At 42.4% G+C, this 15,515-nt stretch overlaps 1 protein-coding gene across 1 annotated transcript in view; it reads right to left on the reverse strand.

The window, feature by feature from the left end:
• The window catches only part of ATP8B1 (ATPase phospholipid transporting 8B1), a 79,881-nt gene extending 65,618 nt beyond the window's left edge, over positions 1–14,263 (reverse strand). The window contains exons 1-2 of the mRNA XM_063453937.1: positions 14,234–14,263; positions 13,820–13,922 (exon numbers count right to left, since the gene is read on the reverse strand). The gene's annotated coding sequence lies outside the window, so the exon portion shown is untranslated. The remainder of the gene's footprint in view (positions 1–13,819; positions 13,923–14,233) is intronic.
• Positions 14,264–15,515: the final 1,252 nt, after the last annotated feature.

Consider the following 15,515-nt stretch of genomic DNA (forward strand, 5'->3'; position numbering starts at 1 on the left):
TGATGACATAGTGTTGGGGGCTGACAATATGGGTTGCAAGTGTGTGAAAGGGTAACAGGCTGAGAGAGCAGTGTGGTGGAATGTGACACTTTTGGGGGCAGGGTGTGAGTAGGTGACAGTGAGGAGGAAGATGACAGTGTGGGGGCAGTGTGTGACAGTGTGAGGGGACAGGGTGTGTTCCAGATTGGAAGGGCAAGGTGTATGGGACACAGTGTAGTGAGGGCAGGGTGTGTGACCATGTGGGTGGCAGAGTGTGTGGGAGAGCAGGGTGTGTGACAGTGGGGGGCATTTTGTGTGAGAAATTGTGTGGGGGCAGAGTGTGTGGCGGACAGCGTGGGGGGCAGGGTATGTGGTGGTCACTGTGGGTGGCAGGGTATGTGTGGGAAGGTTATGTGGTGGTCAGTGTGGGGGGCAGGTTATGTGGGGGTCAGGGTATGTGGTGGTCATTGTGGGGGTCAGGGTATGTGGCGGTCAATGTGGGGGACAGTGTCTGTGGTGGTCAATGTGGGGGACAGTGTCTGTGGTGGTCAGTGTGATGGTTAGTGTGGGGGGCAGTGTATGTAGTGGTCAGTGGGGGGGACAGTGTCTGTGGTGGTTAGTGTATGTGGTGGGCAGGGCAGTGGGGGGGCAGGGCAGTGTATGTGGATGGCGGGGCAGGGCATGTTTGAGGCAGGGCATGTGGGGGCAGGGCAGTGTATGTGGGTGGGCAGTGGGGGTGGGAGGGCATTGTTGGGGCAGTGAGGGTGGGTGGGCAGTTTGGGGGCAGTGAGGGTGGGCAGTTTGGGGGCAGTTTGGGGGCAGTGAGGGTGGGTAGTTTTGGGGCAGTGAGGGTGGGCAGTTTGGGGGCAGTGAGGGTGGGTAGTTTTGGGGCAGTGAGGGTGGGCAGTGAGGGTGGGTAGTTTTGGGGCAGTGAGGGTGGGCAGTGAGAGTGGGTAGTTTTGGGGCAGTGGGGGTGGGCAGTTTGGGGCCAGTGAGGGTGGGTAGTTTTGGGGCAGTGAGGGTGGGCAGTTTGGGGGCAGTGAGGGTGGGCAGTTTGGGGGCAGTGAGGGTGGGCAGTTTGGGGGCAGTGAGGGTGGGCAGTTTGGGGGCAGTGAGGGTGGGCAGTTTGGGGGCAGTGAGGGTGGGCAGTTTGGGGGCAGTGAGGGTGGGCAGTTTTGGGGCAGTGAGGGTGGGTAGTTTTGGGGCAGTGAGGGTGGGTGGGCATTTTTGGGCACAGTGTGTGTGGAGGCTGTGACAAGCCTCCACACACTAAAATACCTTTTTTTTATATATAATTACCTGGTGGTCCAGTGGTTGAAATTCCCTGGTGGTCCAGTGGCAGCAGTCCCTGGTGGTCCGGTGGGATGACTGTTCTGTCTGCAGCTCCGCGAGAGCTGCAGACCTTGTTCTCGCGAGAGCCTGTCAGAGCGTTGCCGTGGTAACCCGCGGCAACGCTCTGTAAGCCCGCGAGAACCACATTACGTGATCTGCAGCTCTGCACTCGGCGGAGCTGCAGATCAGAGGCTGGCTCTCCATGTGGGCAGACCTTATGGAGGGGCCACCCGGCGGCATACTGGGCAAGCCGCCGGGCCCCCTCTCACTGTCGGGTCCTCGGTCATAGACCGAGGATCCGACAGTTCAGTCTGCCCTGAGGCGATTTAGGCGGCCGCGAGGCCCCAGCAAGCGCGAGGCCTTAGGCGGCCGCCTAAATCGCCTAATTAGAGAGCCGCCTCTGGGGATAAGTAAAGAAAATATAATTCATTCTGGATAGAGACAGCTTCCTTTTAAATAAAAATGTGTTCAAGTACATTCAAATGTGGTTAATGCTAAATGAATGACCTTTTAATTTCTGTTTTTATTTAAAGGAACACTACAGTGCTGGACTACCAATCTAGGTGCCCGACCCCACTCAGTGAGGAGTTTAAGAGGTAGCTTTGCTTACCTTTTCTCCATCGCCGCACTGATGTTGCCTTAGCTGGTCCAGACTACACAACAGATTCAATCTAAACTAAGAAGCGCCTGTAGTGGCCGTTTGACTGACTGCAACTAGTGGTGTCACTAAAAGGCAGCAATTACAGTGCTATGACTTCAGGGACAGGCTGTAGACACTAGAACTACTACATTAAGCTGCAGTGGTTCTGGTGACTATAGTGTCCCTTTAAGAGAGACACTCCATGCACCAATAGTGCAGAATAAATGCAATAGTATCCTGCATAAAATACACCATTTTGTTTTTCTCTTTCAGGTATGCTATAATAATGCTTGTGATTCTGCTTTGAATAAAGACGTCATTTACTGCTGTGAAAAACAAGCGAGTATTACACTTGGAGATTTGCTTTGGATCAAACTGAAAATCGGACAAAATATGTGCAGATTGAGTGTTCTGTCTGCAAAATTCCCAAATTCTGAGTAGAAACAAACCCAGATTACAGAGTGAATATATCCCTTTATTTTACTACTCCTCTGCTTTCCTATTCAGCATGTTTTTTTCTCTCAGAATCTGTGAACCAAATGGTGTAAATTTTGCAACCCACTGATTGATGCACTTTCGAGTCTTTCTGACTTGTTTGTATGATTAAGTTCCTGAATCAATCTTTGACAGAGCTGAACCAACGTCCACACCAAATGTCAGGGTGTCCTGAAAAACTCTGTCTTCGGGAAAAATACAATTGGCAGAACTGGAATGAACGCAATCTTACAGTCACATTCTCCCTAAAATTCATAGGAAGATACGGGGGACTGGAGCTCTGCTGGTTTCAGGAATTAAACCGTCAATGAAGGTGAATCTAGGTCAGGCCACTATTAGAGAAGAGACAATAGGTGGATCCTTTACATATAAAAACCATATCCAGTATAGAATCATCCCTCAGGCAAAAAAAAAAAAAAAATCTGTAAACTAAGGAGATTTGCATTAAAATCTTGACGTCAAGGGCTAAAGGCAAACTTGTTTTTAAAGAACACCACTTACCACATTCCTTTCAGAGACAGACATATTAGACAATTAGATGATTGCGGCGGATGAAGCAGCGACGTGGGACATCGTCGCTGCCTCTGGTAAGTTACTGAAGGGGTTTTCAGCCCTTCAGCAACTGGGGATTGGGGGGTGGGAGGGAGAGGGAACCTGCAGTGCACTGGAGTTTCCCTTTAACTAAAATTATTCCTGCTCTCAAAAAATAAAAAAAAAATAATAAAAATTTGCTTCCACATTTTTTTTTTTCCTTATCTTGAATTACTTAGTGTCTCACTTGTCTGGGCATCTTAAGGAAACACTATGCAAATAGTTGAAAACCTAAGAACATATTGGTTACATTAAAAAAAAAACTAATTAAAAAAGCTAAACAGTTATAACATGCATGTGTTCTAAAGTTTAAATACCACACGAGAAGAACTCCACAATATACTCAATAAGTGTATCCTAGGAATTCCCACTGGGCTCTCTGTCTCTCTATTTTAAAAGAAATTATAATTTTCAAGGGGCCGTTAACGTCTTCAATCACATCTATCCAAGTAAAGACTTACAATATGATTTTATAGTAAGAAAAGTGAATGGGAGGTAAATGTATTGCGAAAAAACTCAAGTTCTATTACCAGTGTTCCAACATGTGTCAGCTTGCACACCCCTGCCTTTAACACACACACACACACACACACACACAAAGATTGGATTTGAAATTAAAGGAAAAAATGCAGGGCACCGCCTGTGTGGCAGAGGGGAATGTTTTAAAGATAGCAAGCAAGCCAAAAAGGTTACTTTCTTTTAGTATTTAGAGGGCAAAAATCCATGCTATTTTCATTTATTGCAGATTTACACAACTAGAACGGTCGATATTTTCTTAGAATAGCCATGATTACGTTGCAAACGAAAGGGGTGGGGGAATACATAAAAAAAATGCTTACATCTAAAATATTTTCAGAACTATTCAAATACAATTTTTCTTATATACACTTTAACTTTTTGTGTAGAATTGAATTCTAATTATTTATCAATTTGTATTTTATATCATTGATTTAAGGTCATGAAAAAACCCACAAAAAAAACCCCAGAAATTAAATGAAGGGGAAAAAAAATATTAAAAAGGTTAAAAGAATAGTATGTTTTTGTAAGAATATTTTATTGCATCATCAGTTTTGCACAAGACATACATACAATGAGGAATTCTGAGTAGAAATTGTAAAAAGCAATAACCACTCAATCCAATAAAAACGTCCCTGTGATTTACCTGTGAGTCACGCTATTTGTATGCCCCACCGTGTCAATCTCACATGCAATGCACATACAGAGTCAAAAGAGCCATGAAAAATGAAACCCAACACTGTATGCATCAGCATATGAAGAAACAATATGTATATGGGGAAGAGGGTCAGGCAAATTCCTCCAAGAGAATATTTCAAATCATACGGTGTGTTCTGTAGTCAAAAGGACACACCATCTCTGAGCAGGGTGAATCATTCTGAGAATCAGTGGAGTAATGCCATCTGTATTTTCGTGTGTAAACAAAAACGTTTTAATGGTCTGTTTTTTTTGTATTTTTAGTTTATAAGAAAACTTTTTTGAAATGAAAAAAAATAAAATAAGCATATTAGTTTTTTCCCCACATTTCCTCTTTACCTTACGGAGAATTTACTCAATGGAGAGCTGCTTGCAGGTGGATTCTCTAGGCTGTAGCTTAGTTTACCAGATCTAACTTTACAGGATACCTTAGGTTTACACCTAGTTTATCCTACCTTACATTATGTGATACTATGGGAAATATCTATGGGAAACCTTAGAGCTGCAGGTAATTGCTCTATTGCTGTAAAAAAATAAAAAAAAAATAAAAAAAATTTAATAATAAAATCGATTAGGATTATGGAAATAACCCCCCTCCTTTTTTTTTTAAACCAGAGTTTCTGATTGTAAAGTAAATGAATGGTGTGACATATGCTGAAACTGGCTGGTATAAAATCATGGCGATTGTTACAGCCAATACACTGTGATACCTTTCTTACATCTTCTGATCTTGCTACATCCAGTCACGCACACTAACACACTATATTTATATGCATCATCAACAACCTGTTATCAATGGAGCATTAAGGATTTTTCAAGAAGTGACTTTACTTTGTTGTTCTATACAGACATTGTTTAACAGAGTTGAGAAAGAAAAAAAATTAAAAAAAAAAAAATTATCTAGGGGTCAGTGCTCTTGATTTTCAGTCATCTTTTTTTTCCTTTTTATTTCAGCCCAACACCTATTGAGTATAATCTTTTGATACAAGAATGAACTCTCATGGGTAAGGCATTAAATGCTTTCAGCAAATCCAGAGTTTCCTGACAGTAAGAGGGTGGAGGTGATCGGGGGTGGAAGAGGACAAGGCTGTCCTACAAGAAAATAATTATTCTTTATGGGAAGTAAAGCTGCAATATTGCAACATCGGATAAGGAGAATGACGTCAATTTATCACATGTTGATATTGCGTGTAGTGATAGTCACTGTCTTTATTTGTGTTTGAGATGCTGCACAATATCAGGAGTGCCAAATATTGCCTTTCCCTGCCCTACAACATATTTAAACTCACAGGAAGCAAAATGTACCTTTCTTGGTTCAAAAATAATTTTATATTATTAACTGCAATTGATCACTCATATCAACCACATGAAGTGGGTAAATAGGTAGGAGCGGAGGTTCAGCAAACTGCTGAATACAAATGCCATAAAGAAATCGGAATTTATATGGAGACATATTCTCACAGAGAGACATGATACACTTCTAGAGATCTGTGTGGATCAACATCTCGTTGCAGTGTACAAGCTTCCGATGCGTTGTTGTGCAGTTAGGACAACATGGCCAAGGTACCCAGTGCTATTCTGATAAACCTAGAATATGCTATTCAAGTGTCTAGTTGAACTTTTTCTGTGAGTGCCTATTGGATTAAACTGAACAAGACTTGGTTAAGAATGTGTTATAATGAAAAGACAATTAATAAACACCATCAGCTATTTTTGTTTACTTAAGTGTAAATTTATAGGTCAAAAAATAAATAAAAACATGGGCTGACTGAAGGTTTGTTCCAATTAGTATTTTTTGTACGGACATTTTCAGACAATTCACACTAGTGAATAATAGGAAGCAAAAGTTCCACCTTGGACTATAAAAGGATTATATTCAGAGCATGTGGGTTCCCTTAGAATGGTGCTTCATCACAGAATATCTCTTCCACATGTGAGTTTTAATCAACGGTTCTCTTTCCAGCTGAAATACTTGGCCATGATTAGACTGTGCATATAAATTCGGAAGTGTGTGCACAAGGGAACTGCAAACATTCGACTAGGGATAAGATGCAAAATCATTTTCAAATGCAACAATAGCTGCTTGACAAGGGATATACAATGAAATAAGAAAGCTGGTCCCTGAAGACTTGGACACCCGTTCATCCCGGTCTCTCTGGGTGGCCCTACTCGGAAACCTACATAAGAAACGAAAGGCAAACCCTACCACACACAGACGAGTGTTGAACCACACAACTCAAATGAAACCGAATACATGGGAGGCACCTGGCACCCCGACTGGGTACCTCCGTTGAAGGATGGTCCTAGCGCTTCCTGAGGGCTCCAAGCACTCCAGCAGACACCATAACCACCGTAGATTCCTTCAGAGAGCAAAACAGGAACAAGCTCTTAAAAGAACTTCGTAGTGATTATAGCAAGAGAGTATGACTAGCATAGCAATCCCTTGTAGCAGATTCCCCCAATAAGAGACGGCACTCCAAATTGAGGGTGAAGTAGAACTACCAGAGCTGTGGGTTTATTGTTCTTATATACACGTTAGTACCACCCACAGGGTTTTGTAAAACAACCAATAAACATGTACAATACACTCAGACACTCCCACACAAAATCCTCCCCTCTGCCTGTGATACAATTACCTTACACAATGGGTAAATAGAACTATCACAGGCAGGAAAATACACAGTTTTACACAATATTCATAACTTTAAAAGTATACATCACATTCACATTTTCAGAATCAGCATACTCCAAATACCAACATATGTCAAAATCATACAAATTGGTCCAGTGGGTCAAAAGTTAGATCAACGTCCTTTGTGACCAAATTATGCATGGCTTTTCTGCCCAAAACCAGTTCCACAGAGTCTTCTATCCTGGAGATAATTGGGAAGTAATCCAAATATCTCCAAGGACAGAGGCAAAACTCCATTAGCCACATGGTAGCAAAAGACAATAAAATACATAAAAATATATAACTGTGCAGCTATTGCATAAAACCGGTACATTCAACATATCCCCAGATAGCTTAGATCTGAGCACACATTATTACTGAATGGCGCTCAGATCACATACACACAGTTCAATTGTCATGGAGCCAAAGTCTTTCACATAGTCTTTCGTTATACGAATGGGCTCCATGGCATAGCTAGTAACACTGACCGAATGACCTGGCTTTCGGGTCTTTTCAGGTGAAAATCAAGCATTTCAACATGGGGCCATAGTCACAGGGCAGGAGGCTGGCAATCAGTATTCTCCAATGCCCAGTGGCGAGGCTGGTTTCGCCACAATGGGTAATTATACAAAATGTACAAAAGCAATAAACAAAGTGTGCCAAGTGCCAGTGAAAATATTAACTAATAAAATACTTAACAGATTGGACAATACCCTATATTTAAAGAGTAAGCGTAGAAAAACATATATAGAAAACAAAAGAAAAAAAGAAAAAAAACTATTGTAAAATTATCTGGTGTCCCCCTCTCAAGCTAACAAAAATCCACCAGTATAGAAAGATAAAAAGGCATTAAAATATATATAAAAAAAAAAAAAAACAACAACACTGGTCGTGTAAAACCATTTCGACATACAAAGCCTTCTTCAAGTGCATATAAATGCCCCGCACATAAAGGGTCCAATTTCTCTTTATAAAGGGTCCAATTTCATATATAGTCACAGCTTGCTTTAATCTAAATTTTTCAATTTAGTTTTAAATCCACTGGAGTTAAGCACTTTGTGAATAAATAAGCATGCATTTTTATATATCTAGTCAAGCATAAACTTTGGTTAATTAGTAATGTGTGAATTAGAAGAAATTCAAAGTGAATTTAAAAGTGATCTTGAAAATTTAGGTTAAATAGTCAAATTGGAAGTGTAACGGAGATTGGTCCCAATTCAGCTACTTGACAGTAAAAAACCCAAAGGAGCTCATCGGGCATGGACAAGTGCTGTGTACACAGCTTTCATAGGTGCCGCTAGTCCTGAATTTGCCAGGACATTCCCACATTTTGGGGTTATGTCCCAGCACAAATCCGGGTTCAACACATTTGAGAATACAAGAGGGGACTGGGCAAAATAGATAATACACAGAGCACTGCAGTGCTCCGTACATGGTCTGATTTAGGGGGCAGGCTGTTATTTAGTCTGGCCACATTCTTTAGACCTTCACAGAGCTCTGCGAACCTGTTAATAACCCATCCCATCTCCATCCTGGAAGATCGTCAGGTCTGAGTTTTCATCAGTGCTGGTTTCATTGCCAGGTGACATGAATTGTCATTTGGGTGTGGTACTTCCACAAGTTTACCTTATGCACTGACATCTCAACCGTGACAGTCTATTTTATTTATTTATTTTTAGACAAGACATGCAGTAAATTAATATCACTCTTAAAATGTGCTGAATGAAAATCCATGTGAAATCATATGACTTTTCCATGGCTTTGTCTGATTACAATGGTTGAGACAAGCAAATATTTACATTAACCCCGGCATGACCTATCCTCCGGATAACATACTTTGTTTTATTTACACAAAAGCCTTTATTATTAGAGTAAAGCAGGGGTGAGCTACCACTCTCTTCACATTTAAAAAAAGTACCTCGAATTTGGGGAACTATGATCCAAAAACCGCTCGAAGACTAATTTAAAGAACAAAATGGAACAATTGTCCAACTGCACAATCTTTTCAGTTTGGCTATCTTGGCCAAACACTTGAAAGTTACTTTTAATTCTTGTTGACTCACAACTTACATGGTGAGGACTTCAAAAATTCCTGCTTTTGGCGGGACAATTTTGATTTTGGGATCCTGGCCTGCCATCCCACCCAGGTGTCCCAGATTCCTGGGCTGCACATTTAGGAGTTAAATTACTTTGTTTATGTAGTTCTAATCACACCTTCCTGCATGTGACTTACACAGCCTTTCTAAAGACTTCCTGTGAAGAGTCATCTAATGTTTACAATTCCTTTATTGGAAATTCTGTGTAATTTAGAATTTCATACCTCCTGCTATTTTAACAACTTGTTAGGCCCTGCAGGAGCATTATGTATGAAATTAAAATTTATATTTAGAGAGCAGGAGACAAAAACTTTTAAAGTAAGTAACATTTCATTAAAAATGAGACCATTTTGTTTTCATGCTGGCTGTGTCAGTCACAGCCACGGAAGATGTGGCTAGGGCTGCATGAACAGAAACAAAAGTGATTTAATGCCCAGTGAAGTGAGCAGTGAAACTTCAGAGGCATGATCTATAAACAAAAACTGCTTCATTAAGCTAAAGTTATTTTGGGGACTATAGTATCCCTTTAAGGGGATACTATAATCCCCCCCAAAATTTAGCTTATTGAAGCAGTTTTGGCGTATAGATCATGTCACTGCAGCATCATTGCTCAATTCTCTGCCATTTAGGGGTTAAATCACTTTATCTATGCAGTCTTTCCTGCATGTGACTTGCACAGCCTTCCTAAACATTTCCTGTAAAGAGTCATCTAATGTTTACACTTTCTTTATTGCACAGTCTGTTTAATATAGAATTGTTGTTTCTATTGCTCTGGTAATAGCCTTCTAGACCCCCTGTGTGTGATTAAAGTTCAACTTACAGAGCAGGAGATAAAAACTTCACATCTGATTACAAACAGGTAATGTTGCATGGTAGAATTGACACTGTTGTTGCAAATTTTAACTATGAAGGACCTTCTCTTCCAAAAAACAAAACAAAAAAAACACAAAACAAAAATATCTATTCTTCCACTACAACAAAAAAAATAATAAAAAACATTAACAAATATAGCAATCTGGAGTATTGGATTTATAAAGCACTATATATTGGAATTATAGGGTTTGTTTGCTCTTGTATGTTCTCGAACGCAGTTTCTATCATTCTCTGTCTAAAGTTTGAGTTGTTGGTAATTCAAAGTGAAATCTAAGGGAATTTAAACTTTTAAGCCAAAATAACTAAATTTGCTCTGCTTTCAGTTTGGCTCTTTCTGCCAACATTTCAAATTACAAACAATGACACAAAACAAAGACCCTGCTCTTAAAGGGACTTTCTAGTGCAAGGAAAACAAACCTGTTTTCCTGGCACTGTAGAATCCTGGAGTGATCCCCTCCTCCCCCCGCCCCACATCTCATGTCACTGAAGGGATTAATACCCCTTTAGTCACTTACCTGAATCCACACTCCTCCCCGCGCTCGCATTAGGATCTCCCCATAGGAAATCATTATTCAATGCTTTCCTATGGGGATTCCGGCGAGGCTGGAGGTCCTCATGCAGTAGGTGAGGACGTCCAGCGTGGTTTAGATCAGTGTTCCCCAACCCCCGGGCCGCGGACCGGTACCGGTCCGTGGATCAAACGGTACCGGGCCGCCCAGGGGTGTGGGGTGTGCGAGCCTGCCGGCTAATGCAGGGCTGGCATTGCCCAAGTGCCAGCCCTGCAATGTGCCTGCGGACCGGAGGGGAGATCAGAGATCTCCCTCCCCGGTCTGCAGGCACTGTGCTGACAGCCGGCAGGGGAGGGAGTGAGAGAGGACCCGGGAGCTCTTACCTGCAGCTCCTCCGGGTCCTGCTCTCGCGAGATTTAGAGCGTTGCCGCGGTAACCACGGCAACGCTCCAAATCTCGCGAGAGTGAACTCTAGCCCTGTAACTGGGCTAGAGTTCATCTCACCACCACTGGGACCACCAGGGAATCCCCACCGGACCACCAGGGACTCCCCACCGGACCACCAGGGACTAAGAAATGTCCCCCCTCCTCCCAGTAAAGGTAAGAAGGGAGGGGGGACATTAATATATTAATTTTAATTAAATAAAAAAAATATAAAAAAGCCTCCCTACCCTCCTTACCCCCCATACACACACTGCCCCCATGCACACACTACACACATTGCCCCACAATCACTGCCCCCATACACACACTACACACACTGCCCCACAAACACTGCCCCCATGCACACACTACACACACTGCCCCACAATCACTGCCCCCATACACACACACTACACACACTGCCCCACAAACACTGCCCCTATACACACACTACACACACTGCCCCACAATCACTGCCCCCATACACACACTACACACACTGCCCCACAATCACTGCCCCCATACACACACTACACACACTGCCCCACAAACACTGCCCCTATACACACACTACACACACTGCCCCACAAACACTGCCCCCATGCACACACTACACACACTGCCCCACAATCACTGCCCCCATGCACACACTACACACATTGCCCCACAATCACTGCCCCCATGCACACACTACACACATTGCCCCACAATCACTGCCCCCATACACACACTACACACACTGCCCCACAAACACTGCCCCTATACACACACTACACACACTGCCCCACAAACACTGCCCCCATGCACACACTACTGGCGCCATAACAGAGGGCAGAGGAGACTTGTGATCGGGCACCAGAGAGAAGGGGCACTGCATGGAAGCAGAGGCAGCTTGGGACAAGGTAGGTAGGAGACTGAAATACAGCCTTGAGTTCCCAGCCACAGAAACTCCCCCAGTCTGTGACTGGGAAAGAAGCTGCTGAGTATAGGTGGTGTTACATCAGCATTAGTCTGCTGGTGTAACACTACCTACCTATCCTGTCTGTCACATACCCTCATATGTACCCCATTTTTATTAACTCTCACATGAACATGCTATATACATTCAGTCTGAGTATGTGTGGGACCCTGAACCAACAATTTTGAGTCTATGTCTTTATGTGACTGTGTTTGTGATTTTCTCACTATGTATGTGTCTGTGTGTTTTTTTAATATATGTGACTTTTTTTTTGTCTTATTAAATCAAAACAAGCGGGCCACGGAAAAATTATCAAACGTTTACCGGTCCGCGGCGATAAAAAGGTTGGGGAGCACTGGTTTAGATGATTAAAAGTCGTCTAAGAACCCGGAAGTTCCTCTAGTGGCTGTCTGGTAAACAGCCACTAGAGGAGGACTTAACCTATACTGTAAGCTCGTTTGAGCAGGGTCCTCATCTACCGATTGTTCCTGTGTCACTGTGTAATTGTCTCATGTATTGTAAAATTCCCCCCCCCCCCCCTTTCATAATATTGTAAAGCGCTGCGGAATTAGTTGCCACTATATAAAATACTACTACTGCTACTAATAACAACACCGCAAGGTAATTATTGCAGTTTATAAAAACTGCAATAATTACACTTGCAGGGTTAAGGGTGATGGGAGTTGGCACCCAGACCACTTCAATGGCTTGAAGTGGTCTGGGTGCTTACAGCGTCCCTTTAAATTTATCTTTCATCTAGTACGGAGACAGATCCCTCACCTCAGCCTAATCCTTTGAAGTCATTTTTTCCCCAATTAATTTGACATCTCCATACTGTGCATGCTAACAATGGACTAAAATACATTCATCTATTAAAACTCTTTTAGTCTGAAGCTGCTAGTGGCTATTTGAATGACAGACACTAAAGGCGTGGGGATTGCAATCAAAAAACACTGGTGACAAATCACTTAATTTGCAAATGGTTTGGCAACTAACTTGGGTTCCACCAGTGGTTCCTCTAGACCAGGAGATAGACAACCTTTGGCATCTCCCATCTGGAGAGCTTAAGGTTGTCTACCACTGCTCTAGACTAGAGCATGTAAACTCCTACATTCATATATTTCTCACTGATTTTCCCAAATGTGGAGCCAATGATAGGCTGAGTGTTTCAACTCAGTAGCATCGGATATGTGGCTTCCTGATTGAAGCCTTGGACTTTTAGAAGATGTGAAGGAGCAAAGCAATTGGGCGCCTTCATCCAGTTTTTGGGGTTAAACTATTTGTTAATTGTTTAACCCCTTAAGGTAAGACAGCACCTCAAGATGACGTTGCTATGGTGTCCATTTAATTCAATGAATTCCCAAAAGGCAAACTTTAGGACAGTATAATAGATCTCTCAAAGAGTGTCAGGAACCCAAAGTGTAACATTTTATTCCAAAATAAGAGAACTGAAAGAATAGCCGACTTGGATAATTTTAACAATTTGGCAATTCCGGCCCAACACTTTCACACGTTAGATAATAACCCTATTTGGTGGGGAAACAAACAGAAAACAAGACCTTGTCAGAATTAACAGGCTGTATCCAATAGATTTGGCAGTTTGGTTTTTAGCTCATTAGAACACACTGTTTAGTAAATAGATCCCAAGTCTTTCAATCCATAGACAGATTACACACACACACACACACGTATATTATATTCTGAGGAGATATGCTTTAGAAATCAGTCGTAAGATGATGTACCACTGTTTCCGAGAAAATGACAAAATCACTCCAAATCCCAGCTTTTGATAGCCATTGCAAGCCAAGCATATAGTAAGCTTGATGTCAAAGAAAACAAACGAGGGGAGGTTTGGAAGGTATGAGCTGTGGATTTCATGTTTGCTTGGATTACAAATCCCATTACACACAGCCAGCCAAAAGAAGGCACACAAACACGGGAAATAAATACAATGTGTCGCCCAGACACAGACAGAAAGACAAATCCATTTCATTCAGGACAATAACAGCCACGGAATAAAGTGTGTCAGTCTGATCTCACCTGTTCAGCTTCCTGCAGATTCCGCCTTACTGATCCTATGGCTTTGAATTTTTCCCCCGAAATCAGATTGGATGAAATTCTTTTCCCATACTCCAAATAGAATCTTTAAAACACAGGCCACCAAATACAGCTCCTTATTCCATCTTCCCAAATGGCCTCTGCCTGCCTCTCCTGCTTGCTGTGCTGTGTCACACACTTGACAAACAAGTTTGTCAACTTTACACAAGCTGGTTTTCACCAGGTGTGGGGAGCATTCACACACACACTGTGCTCACCTCTTGGTTCTGGTGAGAAATGAAAAGTGAACAGGATGGTATGAGATCTCTAGGGAGGGCCTGGCTTAGGGTCATGTGACCTCAGGTAAGGCAAAGCCCAGTCTTTTAATGCTTAGGGTCCTGTTGCATTCATACATACCTCCTAAATGACCCTTCCCAAGCAGTGCCACCCCTCCTGTCTCCTATTTGAATGTGATCAGGTTACAAAGTAGTTCAGTCAAATAAACAAGAAACAAACAAGACCTGAAGGTAAATGCTGAACCTTGGAATATAGAGCTGTGCTGATTCTGTGCTGCTAGGTTTATACTATTATAAAAGGTTTAGAATGTGTGATATGGCCCCTATCTGTAAGAGTTCTACTGTGTGATTCATTGCTCCTTGTAGCATTTATATGAAAAGGAATAAATCAAGTCTGATGTTTGCAACAGCTTCTTTAGTTTTGTAAAATATTTAATTTTCCCAATAGTGCTGCCATATGATAAGTAAGGATTAGTACAACTGGCAGCTGTGCAAATAAATGAATACGTTTGTAAATATTGTAACATTTTTTAATAACTGATTTGGGTTTGAACACACAGCTACTTAAAGAAACACTCCAATCGTCATAACCACAACAGAGCGCTGTAATGGTTTTGGTGCCAGGAGTGCCCGGGATCCTCCCATTGTAAGTATTCAAGTCATTTTACTTTGTTTTCCTCTCTGGTGTTTGTAGGACACCGCTCCTTGCCTCCACTACTTCTGACAGAAAGCCATTAACTGATCTCTCTCACCCAATGGGCTCAAACCTGCACTGTCAGTTATGGCTCTCTGTTGCGCGTAATCCTTGAAAGGAACACCAGATTCATCAAAATTATGTTGTTATGGTGCCAGGAGGTCCCTGAAGGCTTTCTTACCTGAAGGGGTTAAACCGTTCTACGTCCAGGCTCTGCAAATGAAGCCCCAAAAGGTTGCCTGTAGCTTCTGCAATTTACTTTCCACCGGGGTGTCATCTGACACTCTAATCCAACCCGTAGCTCTCATTCATAAAAAAAAGTACGCACCTAATGGCACCATAACAACTTCATTTCAATTAAGTTGTTATGGTGCCCGCAGTGTTCCTTTAGGTCTTGATTCCTGTAAAATCCCCCTGCTACTCCTGGCTACCTCTGTTACTTATCTGCTTTCTCTGCTATTTCCGGACCATCTTATATCGCCTTGCCGAGTCGAAATACCTGGAGCCGTAGATATATATGTCTATCTCGAAGTGATCATCATTCATAGATGAACTATAGTGAATGATTCTAGCAGCCGTTATAGCCATTACCCCACGCCAGTCGAGACTACATTTAGTGGTCAAAACAGAACAGACTTTATTGTAGCTGTGCAGAGTTATTTATACGAGTAGAGCATACAATAGTGTAAGTAACACTACACACGGGTCC

Source organism: Pelobates fuscus, chromosome 5 (assembly GCF_036172605.1).
Source record: "Pelobates fuscus isolate aPelFus1 chromosome 5, aPelFus1.pri, whole genome shotgun sequence".
NCBI classification, from domain to species: domain Eukaryota; kingdom Metazoa; phylum Chordata; class Amphibia; order Anura; family Pelobatidae; genus Pelobates; species Pelobates fuscus.